General features: G+C 37.0%; 1 protein-coding gene across 9 annotated transcripts in view; it reads right to left on the bottom strand.

Moving 5' to 3' along the window:
• Positions 1 to 20,841, bottom strand: part of LOC103029360 (ribonuclease inhibitor-like) — a 605,885-nt gene that overhangs the window by 120,267 nt on the left and 464,777 nt on the right. The gene's annotated exons all lie outside the window — the stretch shown is intronic.

The raw sequence follows: 20,841 nt of genomic DNA, 5'->3' as shown, positions 1-20,841 counted from the left end.
TAAATCCTCGATTTTATTTTATTTCCGATTTTAGGGTCACAATTCGATTCTCGATTTTCTTTCTGGCCTATGTCAGTTTTGGATTAATTTATGGTCAGTCATTGGTTTGATTAATCAAATTAACAATATCTTACTTCAAAAGGTGGGCTTGATATAAGTGATGCAAAGTGATTAAAGTGATCTGTAATACACCACATTAGGCACTAATGGTCAAATTTTAATGATTTAATTAAGATAAACGTGATGCCATCTAGTGGCTTTTTTGGTAGCAGCAGTGTGCACTATTAAAACAGCAATGTGCAACATAACAAAATAAATAATAAAAAAAATACAGGAGCAGTCATGTACAAAATAATAGAACGATTAGAGCCGTAACTAAATTAACTATATCCTATTATAACAGTTAAACATACTAAACAGACTTTTTGCGTAGCATGCTGCGCCATCAAGAATTTCCCCCGGGGATCAATAAAGTATCTATCTATCTCTCTATCTCTCTCTCTATCTCTCTATCTCTCTATCTATGTATTTGCATAGTGCTCGCCTGCGTGCTTGCGTAGCTTACAGGGAGGGATCGTCGTTCCTCTTTTTGACTTCGAGGCTCGAGACCATGACCTCATTTTGATCGATTTCGGTGAAATATCGAAATCGTGACACCCCTACTATGCATCCATTCATTAATCCACTAATCCCACTATCCATTCATCTATCCATCCCACTAACCAATCCACTGCCCAGTCACACCATCCGTCCAATTAACTATACATCCATTCTACTGTCCATCCCACTACCTAGTCACACATACATTTATTCAACTATCCATCTACACTTCCTTCTATCCCTTTATAGATATTTATTTGTCATTCCATTAGCCAGTCTTTTATCCATCCATCCAATCATCCTACTATCCATCCACAAGTATTTCCACCCTAGTGAAGCAACCATCTTCCAATTCATCTCACTATTCATTTATCCAGCTAATCATCTCACTGAATCGTACAACTGTTCATCCACCTGTCAATTTAACTATCCATCACTCCCACTATTATTCCATTACATCATACAACTCTTCATGCATCTATCAATTTAACTATCCATCCATCCATCCATCCATCCCACTATTATTCCATTATATCATCCAACTGTTCACCCATTCAGGTAAATTCAAGTGCAATATACAGCACATACATCTGTAGGCCAGCAGGCCGCTCTGCTCAGCTTTCTCCTTGTTGGCTCGGACGTTGGTCAGCAGCACAACCTTCAGCTCTCCTACATTCGGGGCTTTACTCAGGTGATCTGTGTACCATTTAGCCGCCACACGGATGGCCCGATCGTTGCGGTCGTTGGCGATCTCTCCCTGCTCCCGCTCGATAAACGTCTCCCTGAATGAAACAGACGAAAATGTAGTCAGATTATACTCTTACTGTTATATACTTGGGCTGTAGCAATGAAAATAAACTGAGCTTTTAAATGGATGCAAAAACGTTGAATTTCCAAAGCCTTAGTCTGTATTAAAGCAGTAAAGCTGGAACAGATGGTGTTGCTGCTGTTACTCTCTACTGCCGCATTTACACATTTACACACAGCATTTTCACGCTTTCATCATCATAATAACTAGAAAAAGACACAGATAAATACAGAGAACTCTGTAACTATTAAAACTCTTTTCTTTAGAGAAATTACAGATGAAGCCAGAGAGAGCGGTGAGGACTGTTTCCTACACCTTTAAAAGACTCTTGGAAACTGGAGAAAACTGCTACAGGAAGAGTCACGTCTGGCTGACCCACATACCTGTCAAGCCTCCTGTTTTGGCCGGGATACTACCGTATTTTACTCCTCTTTCCCGCCGTCCTCCCGTATTAGTATTTTCCCGTAAACTTCCCGTATTATATTAAAATTTTAAAAACTTTATTATTGAGGAGACAGCTGTGTGTCTCTTAACCAATCGTGGTGCCGGTTAAAGGAGAAAGTCCTGCCTTTCAGGAGAAACAGCCAATCAGGTTGCTGGTTTTGCGGAGCGCAGAGGAGGGTCAGGAGGTGTCCCTTAGCTCCCTATCGACCATAGATCAATCATTATGTATATCAGCAGTGTATTAGACACATCATACCACCACTTACTTTATTAAGTGCCTTTAAAGAGAGAAAGCTCTAGAATATACAGAACAGTGTTAATATGCAGTAGAATATGCAGGAACAGGGTTGAGAAACACTGATCTAACGTGACTTCTGTTCATTTTTTTATTTACTGTAATTGTATGTTTTCAGCAACTAGACAGCAGTTTAGTCAATAGTGTGACAATGTTTAAGCAAGTTTGTGAAAAGCATAAAGAGAAAGAATGTTGCAAAAGAAACGCTAGATCATTTTTATACATCTTTTGTGAATGTTGCAGAATTAATTTATTTTCATAGTTCAGGGACAGTTTTAGGGTTTGTTAGAATTTGTTCAAATCTCAAGTATTGTGGGGTAAGAATTACATATGTAGGAATGTCCACAACATTTTAGTGTAAACAAAGGTAGACCTATCAGATTCTAAACATCTAATTGTAGTTTGTAAGTGGTTCACAGGTGATCACGTTCCTGATTAAAGGATCGTCAATTATAACGATCTGTGAGGACAGAACAGACCATGTGATTGTGATTAAACAGATATCCCCAAATTAGGCCATTTAAATGAATTAATTTTCAATTCCATATAAACAAATAGATTGTTAGCTCAATGCCACACAACAGTGTCAGGGAACTCCAGGCCTGGAGGGCTGAATTCCTGAAGAATTCTGGCATTTTCCAGCTCTGGAGCACCTGGTTCAACTCTCTGGTAATTGCCGGGTTTGGTAGGTGTGTCAGAGGAGGTAAATCAGAAAACTGCGCTGGACCCAAGCCCTTTTGAAACATCTGGCTTTTGGATTTCTTTTAAAATTGTTCAATAAATACTCCTAAATATGATATTTTCAACAAGATGATTTGATATACAAGATGTTTGGGTATAAAGAAACAGTTTTATGTTGAACAGTTTAAAGAATCGACACAGGATTCAGAGGCTCTTGGAAGAAGTTGTAAAGTAAAACTGGAGAATTCATATATTATATATATTATAAGGTTCTTGAAACATCTCTTAAGCTTCTAAAATAGATTCTAGTCTGTTTAACCACATTTTTACAAAGTATTTCCACATTTGCTCCTGTATAGCTTTGATGTCTTAAAGGGGCACTAAACCCTGTGATTTTTTCTGACTCCACCCTCAGCTCAAAATTGAAAAAGGCTAAAAAATGAGAGGCATAGTTTGAGAGGGGCACTGGGTGATGTATGGGTTTAGGGGTGGGGCAGGGGGGAGAGCTGATTGGCTGAGCTGCAGCAGATAGTTGGACACCAGGGGCCTCATGTACTAAAGGTGCGTACGCACAAAAACATTGCGTACACCATATTTCACGCTCACGGTCTGATGTACTAAATTTGACTTGAACGTGTGAAAGTGCGTTCCCCCACGGAAGTTTTGTTTTGGGCGTACGCCTTTTTTTTGTGCGTATGTATTGTGTTTTTGTCATTTGGCGACACTTAGAGGCGATGCATTGAAATTACAACTATTAAGATATCCTTTATGCAAACATTGAAGTAAGCATTATTGGGTAAAATAAAGTAAATTAATCAGACAGTTTCATTGTCTTACAGAAATAATCGTTTAACGTGTTTCCACTTAGCCTAGATTAGGTTTGCGCTGGAGTTGTTGGAGATGCAGCGTTGGCATTACTGGAAAATACTGCTAATGGCCGAATTCATTGAGCGCGCATTTTCCGTGACCATTATGTTTTTTTGGCCCATGATGATGACTGGCTTATAAGCAGTTTTAGATTTCCAAGAGGATAAGAGTATAAGAGAACAAGCTGAGTGCGTGACGTGTGTCTTTTTGGAAGGCAACTCATTTAAAGCATTTAAATGAAAGCATTTATCTTAGAATAATAAAACTTAAAACATGGGTAATTATACACTATGCGTATATATTATTATTATTATTATTATTATTAATAATAATAATAATATTAATAATATAACATTATACTCTGCGTAATTGAGGGAGGAGTCGTGGCAAGTGTGATGCTTTCGTGCATTTGCGCTTGATTTCAAGTTGATTTTAGTAGGAAGTCCACGCAAGTCTTAGTACATGAGGCCCCAGAAGAGGGACGGTATTATTGACTGACTGATCTGCATATTGTGATGTGTCTGCGTACCAAAAAACATAGAAACATCATCCTTGCCTATAGCACAGTTGAACCATCACTGATTGTGGAAACTTCCTACTAAGACTACGTTCCCATTACAAGCCACATTGATCAAATCAGATTTTTTTGTTCAGATCAGATTTGGCTATCTTGACGGTTCACATTCACAAATGTAAGTGATCTGTATCTGTGTGTAATGTGAACGAATCTGTCCCTGAAACTTCTCACATGCGCACATTGATACCTGTATAAACGTCGCCTTCTTCACCAACAACAAAAACCCTCATATTAGAGAGACGACTCGTAGCTTTATAAAAGGGAAATGGATGAGTTAGCACCGAGAGATGGGTGGGTACGAGAGAGAAGCACGTAGCGCTAATTCTTATGCGTAAAAGCAAAAAGACACATGAATTCTGATTTGACCGTTCACATTTATGTCGAATGTCCATGAATCAGATTTCTGATTTAGGACCACATATGAAAGTGATTCAAATCTGATAAAAAAAAAATAAAAAAAAAAAGGATTTAGCACGTTCACACAGCCATGAAAAAATCAGATCTGAGCCACACTGAGCAAAACATTTAATGTAAACGTAGCCTAGACCTCAAGCAGCTTGAACTGTGTGTCTCTCCACTCTTCCTCCAGACTCTGCTCCCTTCATTTACAAATAAAATGTAAAATTTACTGATGATCAGTGATGGTTTGGAGAGCCATGTCATCTGCTGGTGTTGATCCACTGTGTTTTATCAAATACAAAGTCAGTGCAGTGTTTTCCCACAAAATCTTACAGCACTTCATGCTTCCCTCTGTTGACTGTTAACTTTTATGGTGATGTGAAAGATTTCATTTTCCAGCAGGACTTGGCACACTGCCAAAAGTACTAATTGGTCATTTAGGTTTTAGGTTTTGAGACTACATTGGTGAGATTGTGTTTGTGTGTGTGTGTGTGTGGTATAGAGGGTGGTTTACCTGGTGCATGACTACATTAGTATCTGGGAGGAGGTAGTGTGTGTGTGTGTGTGTGTGTTTGGTATAGAGGGTGGTTTACCTGGTGCAGGACTACATTAGTATCTGGGAGGAGGTAGTTAGTGTGTGTGTGTGTGTGTGTGTGTGTTTGGTATAGAGGGTGGTTTACCTGGTGCAGGACTACATTAGTATCTGGGAGGAGGTCGTGTCAATAAGTACACAGGTCGCTGTCTATCTGGGGGTCCCGCAGCAGCACAGGAGCTCCGTCCCCGCACTCCACGCACACCTCACTCCCGCACCAGATGTCATCCCGCAGATAATGGTCCCGCACGATCTTCAGCACCCCGCCCGAGCGCGTCTTCTTCACAAAGGTCTTAGACTTCAGCATGATTTAACCCCGCTAATACAGATAAATACGCACACCGATACACACAAACACACTCCTATACACACGTGTATCCGGCCGGAGCAACCACAAAACACGTCCGGGCTGCTACAACCCCCCGCAGCCGGTGTTCTTTCGAAATGTCCTACCGTGTCGAACCGTGCTGCCCTAATGTATATTAAAGTGTAAAATACAAAAGAAGCACTATTTTAGGTGCTTCTAATGTATATTAAAGTGTAAAATACAAAAGAAGCACTATTTTAGGTGCTTCTAATGTATATTAAAGTGTAAAAAAACAAAAGAAGCACTATTTTAGGTTCTTCTGATGTATATGTAAGTGTAAAATACAAAAGAAGCACTATTTAGGTGCTTCTAATGTATATTAAAGTGTAAAAATACAAAATGAGCACTATTTTAGGTGCTTCTAATGTATATTAAAGTGTAAAAATACAAAAGGAGCACTATTTTAGGTGCTTCTGATGCATATTGAAGTATAAAAATACAAAAGAAGCACTATTTAGGTGCTTCTAATGTATATTAAAGTGTAAAAATACAAAAGAAGCACTTTTAGAACACACACAGTACTGTAACTTTTGTAAAGGACCTGCACTACACACCCAATACCTGCACTACTGTTACGCTGCACTGTCATACACACTTTAATTCCCCAAGAACTGGGAACTTTAAGAACTTTACCAGCCTTAAGCTAGATACAACATTGCACTACTGTTATACGGGTTCTATTTATATTGTCACTTGATCTTAATCACCATTAATATTGCACTATTATCTTCTGTCTCACAAATGTCTATTGTGTTTTTGTTGTATTGTACATATAGTGTCTCCCACTCATTTAGATTTAGATTATATATTTATTTCTTTTTATTTCTATTTATATATCTATTTCACCCCCACCACTACTGCACCTTGTTCTGTCTCATGTATGTCTGTGTCCCTGCTGCTGTATTGTACACATAGTGTCTCCCCTTTTTCTTTATTTTTCTTTATTATCCATTATCTGTACTTGCTGTAAAATTGGGAAGGAGAGTAACGTAATTTCAATTCTATGTATGTCCTGTACATATGCAGCATTGACAATAAAACTACTTGATAACTTGATAAGTTTAGGTGCTTCTAATTTATACTTAAGTGTAAAATACAAAATAAGCACTATTTTATGTGCTTCTAATGTATATTAAAGTGTAAAATAAATACAAAATAAACACTATTTTAGGTGCTTCTAATGTATATTAAAGTGTAAAAATACAAAAGGAGCACTATTTTAGGTGCTTCTAATGTATATTAAAGTGTAACAATACAAAAGAAGCACTTTTAGGTGCTTCTAATGTATACTTAAGTGTAAAATACAAAATAAGCACTATTTTATGTGCTTCTAATGTATATTAAAGTGTAAAATAAATACAAAATAAACACTATTTTAGGTGCTTCTAATGTATATTAAAGTGTAAAAATACAAAAGGAGCACTATTTTAGGTGCTTCTAATGTATATTAAAGTGTAACAATACAAAAGAAGCACTTTTAGGTGCTTCTAATGTATACTTAAGTGTAAAATACAAAATAAGCACTATTTTATGTGCTTCTAATGTATATTTAAGTGTAAAATACAAAAGAAGCACTATTTTAGGTGCTTCTAATGTATATTTAAGTGTAAAATACAAAAGAAGCACTATTTTAAGTGCTTCTAATGTATATTAAAGTGTAAAATAAATACAAAAGAAGCACTATTTTAGGTGCTTCTAATGTATATTAAAGTGTAAAATACAAAATAAACACTATTTTAGGTGCTTCTAATGTATATTAAAGTGTAAAAATACAAAAGAAGCACTATTTCCAGTTACACTTTTGTGCAATGGCAGTGCGTCCAGGTTGTTTGATGCACATAAACCCCCCTAAAACAGATGAATTGTAAATAAAAAAAACACAATAAAAAATTAAATTGTGTAGGTCAGCGCATGCGCAGTACCTTTGGGAAGCATGTATCGATGGGTAGCACAATTCGACAGAACACCGGCCGGAGTGGGTTTAACCTTAGCTTAGCACACAGACCTCCGCGATTACCTCGCCTTTTTTACGTTTGCGATATATATATATATATATATATATATATATATATATATATATATATATATATATATATATACATGTGTGTGTGTGTGTGTGTAGATATTAAACTACCTCTGCTTAATAGGCAACAAGTAATTAGAACCATTCAGTGGAACCATTCATTAAATCTCTGAATATTGACCATATAAAATATAAGGTATATTAATATAAATACTCCATACTTCAGTATTTTTAATAATAGACACAATCCATATTCTGAACACATCATTACCTGGCTACCAATCACACAGCGAGTGGAGCTGCCCTCTTTTACATGACGGTCACAGGAACGCTGTGGCGTCATGGATGTTCTATGACGTCATCGCCGCGATAGCGTATAAAAGCGGCTCAGACTGGCAGGTTGGTGTTTTGTGACTGTGCTGATAGAGTTGGAGATGGAGATGGAGATGGAGATATATACAGAGACAGAAAGTGATAGGATCCTGGAGGAAATTTGCCATATTATGCGTGATCCACTTCGGGCAGTTATACTGAAAGCATTGATTTTCGATTCCGTTTGTTTTGGCCTTATGTTGGGGGGTGCTTTGGGAGCTGCCCTCGGAGCTGCCCTGGCAGCTGCCCTGGGATATAAGGTGGTCGCTGGTGTGTGGGTCGTTGGTGTGTTGGCCAATCGGTCTGTTCTGTTTCGCTCTGTGAGGAGGGTGTTTTGGCGCTGGTAAACCGTCTCCGGCGGCTGGGTCGAGCCGCTCTCCAGCGCTGATAGCCCGCCTTCGAAGTCTGGGTCGAGCCGCTCTCCAGCGCTGATAACCCGCCTTCGAAGTCTGGGTCGAGCCGCTCTCCAGCGCTGATAGCCCGCCTTCGAAGTCTGGGTCGAGCCGCTCTCCAGCGCTGATAGCCCGCCTTCGAAGTCTGGGTCGAGCCGCTCTCCAGCGCTGATGTATAAAAACATTTGGTTTTTATATTAACCAATATATAGACATACATGGTCCATGCATATATTGCCCTATATTAAACAATATATGTACTTTTGCCATATATTTTTGTTTCATAAGGGATACCTCTACACCTTCTTATATATATATATATATATATATATATATATATATATATATATATATATATATATATATATATATATATATATTATTTATCTGTTTCTTCTAAATCTTTGTTTTAACAATATCAATTACTTCCAATACCTTGTTTACTTTGGAATGCTCTCAGCGTTGTTGCAAATGAGCCAAACACCCGTTATGTAAACCAAAGCAAAAATAAAAAATGATGATGAAATCTAACAGTTGTTGAAAATACTAACTATGTGTAGACTGCACACATCCTGTGATGCACGAAGTTAAATCAAGTTCAAACAACATGATGTACTACACATAATATTTTTCTAAATGTAATACTAATACTGTCTCATCTGTGGTGACGTTTTCTTGTGAATTTATTTCAATAGCTTTTAAACCTTGATGATATTGATACAGAACAAGTTGGATTAGAACAAATTCCACCCACATGATGTACTACAACTCTTATATTTATATCTTTATCCCTTGCTGATCTGTGGCAATAGGTTTTTGTGAATTAATTTCAATAGCTTTTAAACCGTTGATGGTACTGATATAAAACAAGTTGTATTAGATCAAGTACCACACACATGACATACTACAACTCTGATATTGGTCAATTTAACCCTTGCTGACCTGTGGCAATAGATATAGAAGAAACAGATAAATAAATAATATATAAGAAGAAAAAAAATAACATTAAACTAAAACTGCTGAAATAATTGTGCAAGTGTAGCGGTATTAGTTATTTTTCATAATATTTATTTCAAAAGTAGTCACAATAGAACGTAAACCTTTTAATTCTATCATCTGAAAATTCTGAAAAATCTGACAGTCAGACTTGGGGTAGCAAAATGGGCTACAAGTGATTATTTGATAAAATATATACTCAATTTAAACACACTTTCTCGCAAAATCAGAATGAAATATTTTATGATATATCTTTAAAGCCTACAGTAAGAAGCAAACCGTAATACTGATAGTAATTTCTGCCACCCGATTCGAATGTTATCATTCCATTGAGATAACATTCGAATCGGGTGAGATTTCTTGATGAGATAATGTGGGTCACACCAATCATCCCATTTAGACACAGTACAGACCAGCATTACTGAGATACTGCCTATAAATAGCTACAGTGAATAAACTTGCCCATCTTCAGATTAATCCCTTTAGTTAGTTAGTTTAGTTAGATCTTTTCTTTTATCATATGAATCAGCACTGAACATGCACTGTTTAGTCTATAATGAAGATTGACAGACAGACGAACGGATGGGCGTGTCTTCTTCTTTTACCATTTGTCAGTATCACACAAAACCTTGAAACTAATCCACAGATAACAGTGGAGAGGGAGAAGACAGACAAACAAATCCATCACTCAGGCAATTCTTTATTACAAACAATGACCATAGCCAACCAGGTCAATTTGACAGTCAAAATATAAAACCGCTAAATAATTAGATGCAGCTAGTCTTTACTGCCCAATGAGTGCGGTAGCAATGAAAAACTCCATTCTGTTAGTGAAAAAGGAAGAAACCTTGGGAAGACCCAGACTAATTGGTTTGCTAGCCTCTTAAAATTGCTGCTTTATCTTTGAATATATACAGAAAAACATTTTAAACCTGTGCATATTAAAATGTATTTCCATTATATTATATTTTAAACATATCATAGTGTTTTTTTAAACTTTCCTTTGATGATGGGCATAGTAATCCTTTATGTTCCAACCAGATCAGAGGCATCGTATGACATCTAAGAATATGATCAAATGTGTACAAAATATTCATTTCATATGCATATTACAATAGGACTCCTTCTGGACAATATGAATCCCAGGTACAGTTAGAAAATGGGCCTTTCTGGAGTATCTTATCAGCATCATTGTCAGCTTTACAACTAATTATTAATTGATATTATACATTAAACGTAAGAATGTTATAATGAATAATAATTATTTATAACTAGTTAATGATTAATAATGCCTTAATGTAGGAAAGTTGTTTGTTTCAGTTAAATCAGCAAGGTGTAGTTCATAGACCACCCACTAGATGGCGATAAAGCCTTATAGTTGAATGCTATTTTCCTGTGTAGCTAGTGTTTTGTCCTTCATGTTCTGCTGTAGTTCCCTCGTGCAGTAAACAGAGCTGGAAGCAGATCCACTGTTCATTTGATGACAAATGCACTATAATCTACAGTTTGTGTACGTCAATTTGACCAAAGTACGTTTGTTGATAACTCTAACGCTATAATGAGTAATATATTTTGTAGTTGGCTTCATATGTTGATCCTAGGTTACATATTGCATCCATTTTTTTACTAGCAGAGCTAACTGCAGGAGTTAAAGTGAATGATATTGTGTATGTTTGTCAATCTTTTACGCTATTTGACTACTTAAGCACTTCAAATGTGTGTCCTATTAGTAGAGTAACTGCTTTATAGTGAGTAGTTTGCACTAACTATTGTCACTGTAAGAAATATGGATGAATATCTCTCTGAGCCCTGCTCTCTTACCAGAGCCTCCTGTTTCTAAGACCTACCAAGCCAGCACCCCCAGAGTACCCACTCTACTTCACTTCACTTGTGTGATAATTAGTTGAGACATTCTGTCATAGGTACTGTTAATTAATGTATCCTTATTGTAAAGTGTTAGCATTAATTAGTTTTTTCCTGAATTCTTTTAAAAGAATTTTTTGTGATCTTGCTCCCGTAGTGCATGAATGTGAATGGAAAATTTGACAGTTGACATTGCTTTATATTGACACTCTCCACCAAATTGTACCCCATAAGATGTCTAGTGATCATTCTGAAGCTTAAACATTTTGATAAAAGGATGGTCGTTTATTCTTTAAAAGTACAGTGCTAAGTATGTATTTCTCTTAAACAGCAAAACTTGCTTTATAGCAATTTCTTTCCTTCATTATCTACATTTGATTTATGCATTTTAATTTTAGTTTAAAAACTCTATTTTCTTAAACTACTTCATATTATTTCATTTACACACTCAAAAAATAATTTTATTCATTTTTTTACTTTCATTTTAACAGAATATTTTTTTCTAGTGTTGTAATGTAGAATCAAAATGCTGATCACAAAAGCTCTCGAGATAAATTGGCATTAAGGAAAATTAAAGAAAGTGATGCACAAAAGAAAAGAGGGCAGCAACACCACAAAGCAGACGTGTCTTGATAGCAAGTTACATGAAATCTGTCCATGAAAAAGAAAAAAAAAAAAAAATAATATGTAAAAGGTGAAATGCACAAGGATTAGCTGGGTGTAGTAGCAGTCTCTCACACCTTCCTCACTCCTCTATGAACTTACTACGTTGAAGGAGATTCATTGGAGATTTTGAGCTTGTAAACAAAAGTCACGAAAGTAAAAACATTTGTCCCCACATCCACACACAAGTTTACTGCAGTATTACTGTCTTCTAATGTCATCTTATTTTTGTTGCAGATATTATGCTGCTTTTTTCTGGAACAGGAATCCGAAGGAAAACTGGCATTAACCTTCAAAGGGAATTTAACAGATTTCTCTAATGTTACAGACATACCATGAAATGGTTGTGAGTGGGGTGAGAGAGTAGGATGAGAGAGTGAGTGGAGCCCTCTTCTGTTGGCTGTTGTTTATTAATAAAGAATAATGATTTTTTTTTGTGTATTTGTGAATCCTATTCTAGGGCACTCATTATCCAGCTGATCCAACTCACCAGCTAAATTGATAATCAGTCAATCAACCTTTATGATCACTTATTTACACCTTGGTGACCCTCATTTACAATGCAGCTGAACATTTACAGTTTAGAAGGGATTGAAAAGTGATAATATGGATGAGAAAAAAAAAATATATATATATAAACCATAAGATTTACAAAGTAAAACATATTTAAAATTAAGAAAAAATAAATAAAAAATATAGCCGCAAGCGGCAACCAGCGGGTTCAAGCACCAACTGGCACAATTGTGCCTCATAGAGCATAAGATGGTGATGTGTAAGAAGGCTTAGTAATTGTAGACACTCTGTCACATTTAGAAATGATCAAAAGTCTTTCTCCTGTTATTAATGTTGAGCAGAGGTCTTTCAACATGATCAGTCCTACAATTCACATACAATTATGTTGAAGTTTGTAGAATATTCATTAAGTGAGGTAGAATTAGTCAAAAGTTGTCCACATGTTATGGTTTTTGATCAAGAGACTGTTCACAAAGTGGTGTTCAGATTGACCTTTTGACCTTTTCAAAATAAGCTGATGTTTTTGACCAAACAAGTTTATATTAACACCAAGGAGTGAATGTTCTGACATGACATGTAATTATAAAGTTGTTCTAAATATAGTTCTGAATTAAATGGCGCTTCATCACAGTGATATTGTAGAGAGGTCTTTAACATTGTGAGATGATTAGAGCAAATCCTGCAGAGTTACAGCAATTTAGGGTGGTAATACCAAGGACGCACAGATTGCTTAAAGCCTGGACACTCTTTTAAGTGGCCATTTCACAATTGAGTTTAATGACTCAATAACTATTTAATAACTATTTACCTACAGACTCTACAGTGTGCAACAAGACCAAAATGGAGGTGATAGGCCAAATATCCAGAGAGTAGTTTGACTAAAGCTATTTCTAAACAATTAGCAATTATGAATAAACAAAGCAATTTTTAAACATAGTTTAAAATTTTGACAGAGGCACTGCACTTAATATGGCAAAAGCAATTAGATGTCAAAATATTACAGTAGGATTGACATATAGTAGTTTTTTGGAACAGCGCCCCCAATGGCCATATTGTTTCACCACTTTGCAGGTCACTATAATGTCTCCACCTGAACATAACTCCCAAGTTCCATCCTGATTGGGCAACATACAGTCTGCCAAAATGCCTGCTGAATGCTGATTGGCTGATGGGGTTCGGCCATTTTGATTGATGAAGTTGCCCTTTGAACATCCTTTAGAGTGTGTATGGTAGATTCTGTATGCAAAGTTTCAGGTTGCTAGGTTTCACGGTTGCTGAGAAATGGGGCATATATCCGGAAGACTAATTTGCATATGGTGGCCATGTTGTTTACAAATTTTAATGTTTTTGAGGACTTTTGAAGCCCATGCTCTCCTGAGTATTTTGATACCAAACATGCCAGGATTGGTCAAAATCCCTAGGACTAGTTTGCAAAAGTATGTTTTGCAAATTAGCAAAAAATCTAATTAGACCGAAGTGCATGCTCCAAATTGGAAAGTTGTAGATATTGACCCAAGGAATCCAGCAAAAAAAATAATTTTGAACGGTCTTATGGTTTTTGAGTTATTGAGAAAAATGTGAAAAATGAATTTCCTTGTTTATAGTGCCACCACTAGACCAATCGTGCCATTTTTGTTGTCCACCGAGATACTGAGGCACTGATACTACATCTACCTACCAAGTGACATGTCTCTACAACTTACGGTTTAGGCTGTAGATATGCTTTTTCAGGAGAAAAAGAATAATAATAATAATAAGAAGAAAAATCTGAGTAAAAACAATACGGTTCTACGCACCTTCGGTGCTTGAACCCTAATAATAAGAAAAATCTGAGTAAAAACAATACGGTTCTACGCACCTTTGGTGCTTGAACCCTAAATATAGCCGCAAGCGGCAACCAGTGGGTTCAAGCACCGACATTGGCACAATGGTGCATACTAGAGCACAGGGTGGTGAGGTGTTAGAAGGTCTAATATAATTGGAGAACCTCTGTCACATTTAGAGATTATCAAAAATATTTCACCTGTTATTAATGTTGAGCAGAGGCCTTTCAAAATGATCAGTGCTTGAATTCACATACTAATCTATTAATGTTGGCAGGATATTCATTAAATGAGTTACAATTAGTCAACAGTTGTCTACAGGTTATGGTTTTTGATCAGGAGACTTCAACCAGAATGTTCACAAGGTGGTGTTTAGATTGACCTTTTGACCTTTTCAAAATAAGCTGATGTTTTTGACCAAAGAAGTTTAACTTAACACCAAGGAGTGAATTTGTTGACATGGCATGTAATTATAAAGTTGTTCTAAATATAGTTCTGAATTAAATGGCGCTTCATCACAGTGATATTGTAGAGAGGTCTTTAACATTGTGAGATGATTAGAGCAAATACTGCAGAGTTACAGCAATTCAGGTCAGAAAGTCTATGGATGCACAGATTTCTTGATGCCTGGACACTATTGTAAATGAAAATTTCACAATTGTTTTTGATGACTATTTACCTGCAGACTCTACAGTTGTGCAACAGGACCAAAATTTAGGTCATGTGTCAAATATCCAGAGACTAGTTTGAATATAGCTCTTTTGAAATAATTAGCAATTATGAATAAATAAAGCACTTTGTCAACATAGTTGTATTTACAAATTTGTCAGAGCCACTGCATTTAATATGGCAAAACCAATTAGATGTCACAATATTACAGTATGATTGACATTTAGTAGTTTTTTTGGAACAGCGCCCCAGTGGCTGGATTGTTTCACCACTTTGCACGTCACTACCACCTAAACATAGCTACCAAGTTTCATCCTGATTGGGCAACATTCAGCCTGCCAAAATGCCTGCTGAATGCTTATTGGCTGATGGGGTTCAGCCATTTTGATTGATGAAGTTACCCTTTGAACATCCTTTAGAGTGTGGCTGAGTCCAGAAACTTTTGCTACTCCTCCTCTCCTACTCCTCCTTTCCTACTCCTCCTCTCCTACCCCGGAAGAAGGTGGAGGAATCGAGGAGAGGAGAGGAGGAGGAGGAATGGAGGGAAGGAGCTGTAATTGGGGAAATGGGACAGCTGATCCCTTTTAGATAGGATGTTGACTACAGTTGAACTGAGCCAATCACAACGCTCACTTTCAGCACGTTTCAGAACATTACTATCACACACAGCTAAAAATTCAGATATTCCAATAAAATCCTGTTTACTCCCAGCCGCATTTTAGGCCACATCTCTGACCAGTGACTCTGGCAGCCCTGTCTGACCTCAGCCTTATGAGGGATTCAGTTTCCTCATCAGTCCCTAAGTTAAAATAAATAAGTAAATAAATTAATTAATTAAAATTTATATATATATATATAAATAATATATGTTTTTATATGTATAACATGATACACATAGGGTCATAAATATAGTTTTACTGAGCATACAGTTTATCTAATCTATAAATTATATTACTGCTTTACTGGCTGTTTAATTAGATAAGGAACCTAGTTAATTAATATGTTTATGACGTATATTTGGGCGTTGCCTTCCCCATTTTCGCGTGCTCTGTGGGCGTGGATGCAGTGATGTCATTGGAAAATCCTTAAAAGTCTTCCGGAGTAGGATACACTGATGTAACCTCCGTTGGAAGCCCCTACAGGTGGATTTTAAGCGGCTCCTTTCGTCTCCTACGGTATTCGGACAGGCGGCAAGATGGCCTCACGAAATCAGTTTCCGGGTCACGGAGGAGAGGAGGAGGATCGGTAGGAAAAAGGAGACACTTTTGGGGTTTCTGGACGCAGCCTGTGTATTGTAGATTCTGTATGCAAAGTTTCAGGTTGCTAGGTTGCACGGTTGCTAGTTTGCAAAAGTATGTTTTGCATATTATGCAAATTAGCAAAAAATCTAATTAGGCGGAAGTGCATGGTCCAAATTGGTTGTGGGTATTGACCCCAGGAATCCAGCAAAAAATTATTTTGAATGTAGGTCTTATCAGGGTTCTCAAGTCTCACGCTTTTCAGCGAGTTCACACGCTCTCACGCCACACATGGCATTTCACACGCTTGAGCCAATCAGAAAATAGATCGCTCTGTCGTTATGCAGACCTAGCCAAAATGCTTGTTCGACTTAACCCGGCGCTGCGCAGTCCGATCGCCGCCTGGCTCGGTACGGTGCATGCCGGTTAGTTTTTTTGTCCGACTTGCGTCTGCGCCTTCATCACGTGACGATGACTTCCGGCGTTATAGTCCCGCGAGTGTGCCCGACCGCCAGGCGCTTTACGCAGACGCTGCAGTTGCTCCCCACCAACTGCGTGAGCCTAGACACGCCCTGATGACGACAGAGCTTAATCCTCATTGGTTAGAAGATCCGCAGACACCAATCACGTGTGAATCTTTTTATTATAAAATATATATCTCCTCTAAAACCCCTTAAAAACACAGTATTTACACTGTCATATCTAGTAGCAAGACAGTTCATTTTCATACAGTATTTAAAATATTTATTTGTTCATAATCAGCATTTTATATAATAATAAAGCTCAACTGCTATCATTTAAACTGTTTTATAAAGCATTCTGAACTGCTCTTATTAATTATCTTTAAAAGCACTACGTAACTATTATACTGAGATCTACATTTCTGTCCTATTTTTTTCTGTTGTGAAATGCGCTAAACAATTAAAGCTGTGTAAATGAGAATGATGTTGTATTTATTTCCAAGAACAAAGAACAGAGAAGCTGGTCTGCAAAAAACTGTTTTAAAGCGGATTGTTTTATGTGTGATTCATCTTTAGTGTCTGAAAATTTACTTTTCTGTGTCTGAGGAACAGACTTTTGAATAATGCCCAATTTAATCCCATTATTCATTTTGTGCTACACAATACACCTGTAACATGACAGTATGTTTTGTGAATATTTATAACAAGGTTTTATCTAAATTTAATAACACTCATGTTATCTCTGTTTCACTTATAAACGGTTTTATTCACACCAGAAGTAAATAAACAGCGCAATCATCGCGAGATCCGCTGTTGTTCAGGTGAGCTGCAGGTGGAGACTGTCCGACCTGACTTCGGGCTATCAGCGCTGGAGAGCGGCTCGACCCAGTCGCCGGAGGCGGGCTATCAGCGCTGGAGAGCGGCTCGACCCAGTCGCCGGAGGCGGGCTATCAGCGCTGGAGAGCGGCTCGACCCAGTCGCCGGAGGCGGGCTATCAGCGCTGGAGAGCGGCCCGACCCAGTCGCCGGAGGCGGGCTATCAGCGCTGGAGAGCGGCTCGACCCAGTCGCCGGAGGCGGGCTATCAGCGCTGGAGAGCGGCTCGACCCAGCCGCCGGGGGCGGGCTATCAGCCGCAAAACACCCTCCTCACAGAGCGAAACAGAACAGACCCAGCAACCAACACACCAGCGACCAACACACCAGCGACCACCTTATATCCCAGGGCAGCTCCGAGGGCAGCTCCCACAGCACCCCCCAACATAAAGCCAGAACAAACGGACTTGCAAAAGATTGTGAACAGTATAGCCGCCCGAAATGGATCACTCATCATTTCGAGAAGTTCCTCCATGATCCTATCTATCACTTTCTGTCTCTGTATCTCTCTCAATCTCCAACTCTATCAGCACAGTCACAAAACACCAACCTGCCAGTCTGAGCCGCTTTTATAGGCTATCGCGGCGATGACGTCATGGAACATCCATGACGCCACAGCGTTCCTGTGACCGTCATGTAAAAGAGGGCAGCTCCACTCGCTGTGTGATTGGTAGCCAGGTAATGATGTGTTCAGAATATGGATTGTGTCCATTATTAAAAATACTGATGTATGGAGTATTTATATTAATATACCTTATATTTTATATGGTCAATATTCAGAGATTTAATGAATGGTATATACTATATACCATTCATATATATATATATATATATATATATATATATATATATATATATATATATATATATATATATGTAACTATTTAACTATCTCTGCTTAATAGGCAACAAGTAATTAGACACAGACTTATGTGTAATAATTAAACAAGCAAATCTTTAATTATTAGACTATTTTACATTTTTAAATAAACAATTTAGAAGATGGTGTCGCGACCACACCGCGAGGCTCGGCGTCTCTCCAGTTTTTGGGACTCGGTAAAAAGCAGAATCCGGTGAAATTAAACAACGGGTAAATTTGCAGGTTAATTAATAAATATTTAGAGCTTCACAGTATCTCAGTGTTTTATTATTTATTCACAAAATCAATACATGAAGTTCTGTGTGATATTGTGTGAGTAACTAACGTGATCAAGACTGGTAACTTACACAAGGCTATTGCCTTTTGGTGTTCTGTCAAGTTATGCTATCCCTCGATACGTGCTTCTTAACGGCAGTGCGCATGCGCCATCCCACAGTTTTTAATTTTTTCATGTTTTTAATAACGATTAATTTTTTCCTTGGGTGAATTAAACCACCTGCTTCAATGTTTAATTGCAATTAAAAAAGTGATGGCAAATAAAAAAATATAAGAATAATAAACTATAAAACAAATACGTTTTAATCACCTTCACGACCATAGTTTACACCTATGTCATAGCACTTGTAGCACTGCCTAAAATAGTGCTTATTTTGTATTTTTACACTTAAATATACATTAGAAGCACCTAAAATAGTGCTTCTTTTGTATTTTTACACTTAAATATACATCACCACCTAAAATAGTGCTTCTTTTGTATTTTTACACTTAAATATACATCAGCACCTAAAATAGTGCTTCTTTTGTATTTTTACACTTAAATATACATCACCACCTAAAATAGTGCTTCTTTTGTATTTTTACACTTAAATATACATCACCACCTAAAATAGTGCTTCTTTTGTATTTTTACACTTAAATATACATCACCACCTAAAATAGTGCTTCTTTTGTATTTTTACACTTAAATATACATCAGCACCTAAAATAGTGCTTCTTTTGTATTTTTACACTTAAATATACATCACCACCTAAAATAGTGCTTCTTTTGTATTTTTACACTTAAATATACATCAGCACCTAAAATAGTGCTTCTTTTGTATTTTTACACTTAAATATACATCAGCACCTAAAATAGTGCTTCTTTTGTATTTTTACACTTAAATATACATCACCACCTAAAATAGTGCTTCTTTTGTATTTTTACACTTAAATATACATCACCACCTAAAATAGTGCTTCTTTTGTATTTTTACACTTAAATATACATCACCACCTAAAATAGTGCTTCTTTTGTATTTTTACACTTAAATATACATCACCACCTAAAATAGTGCTTCTTTTGTATTTTTACACTTAAATATACATCACCACCTAAAATAGTGCTTCTTTTGTATTTTTACACTTAAATATACACCAGAAGCACCTAAAATAGAGTTTCTTTTGTATTTTACAGTTAAATATACATTAGAAGCACCTAAAATAGTGCTCCTTTTGTATTTTTACACTTACATATACATTAGAAGCACCTAAAATAGTGCTCCTTTTGTATTTTACACTTAAATATACATTAGAAGCACCTAAAATAGTGCTCCTTTTGTATTTTACACTTAAATATACATTAGAAGCACCTAAAATAGTGTTTCTTTTGTATTTTACACTTACATATACATCAGAAGCACCTAAAATAGTGCTCATTTTGTATTTTACACTTAAATATACATTAGAAGCACCTAAAACAGTGCTCATTTTGTATTTTTACACTTAAATATACATCAGAAGGACCTAAAATAGTGCTTCTTTTGTATTTTTACACTTTAATATAATTTACTACCAGAAATTGGTACAGTAAGATCAAATAAGAACATGTTTAATAGACAAATTCAACTTACATTTCAACAATAATCTTAGTGAATAATCTTAGTCAGATATAATATTGGTACTTTGTACAACTCTTTGTTTGGAATGAGAGCACTGCTGTACGCTGCCAAAACCCTAACTGGTCACTCGCGCTGGAGCTGAAAAGCGCGGGAAAAGGATAAAAGTTGCCTCAGCGGAGCGGCTAACTGTACCCTAGCTAACGCTAACCCCTTTCCCCCTCAGACTGACCCACAGATACAGCTAGATATGAGTTTAGACTCAGTCTAACTCACTCTGCAGCTCCACCCCTGAAAGTATCCGGTTCCTCACCTTTTAAAGAGAGAATTTAACCCGTGAAGCAGCTCCTCAGTTCAGCTCCAGTAACATTCAGCTCAGAGAAAAGTCCTCAGCTTTCAGTCCAACTCCTTTATATCCCTCACCCGGAGCTCAGAACTGAGAATAACACTCATACTGCACTGATATCTTACTGATACTGTAAATAAACCTGATCTACACGCTGGAAATAACGCTCAGAATGTGGAAATTAAACCCTGTAAATTTCACATCATAATGGAGGAGTTTCAGCTA

This window comes from Astyanax mexicanus, chromosome 21, assembly GCF_023375975.1.
Source record: "Astyanax mexicanus isolate ESR-SI-001 chromosome 21, AstMex3_surface, whole genome shotgun sequence".
NCBI lineage: Eukaryota > Metazoa > Chordata > Actinopteri > Characiformes > Acestrorhamphidae > Astyanax > Astyanax mexicanus.
Note: the sequence above shows the minus strand (reverse complement) of the source record. Positions and strands in the feature narration are given on the sequence as shown.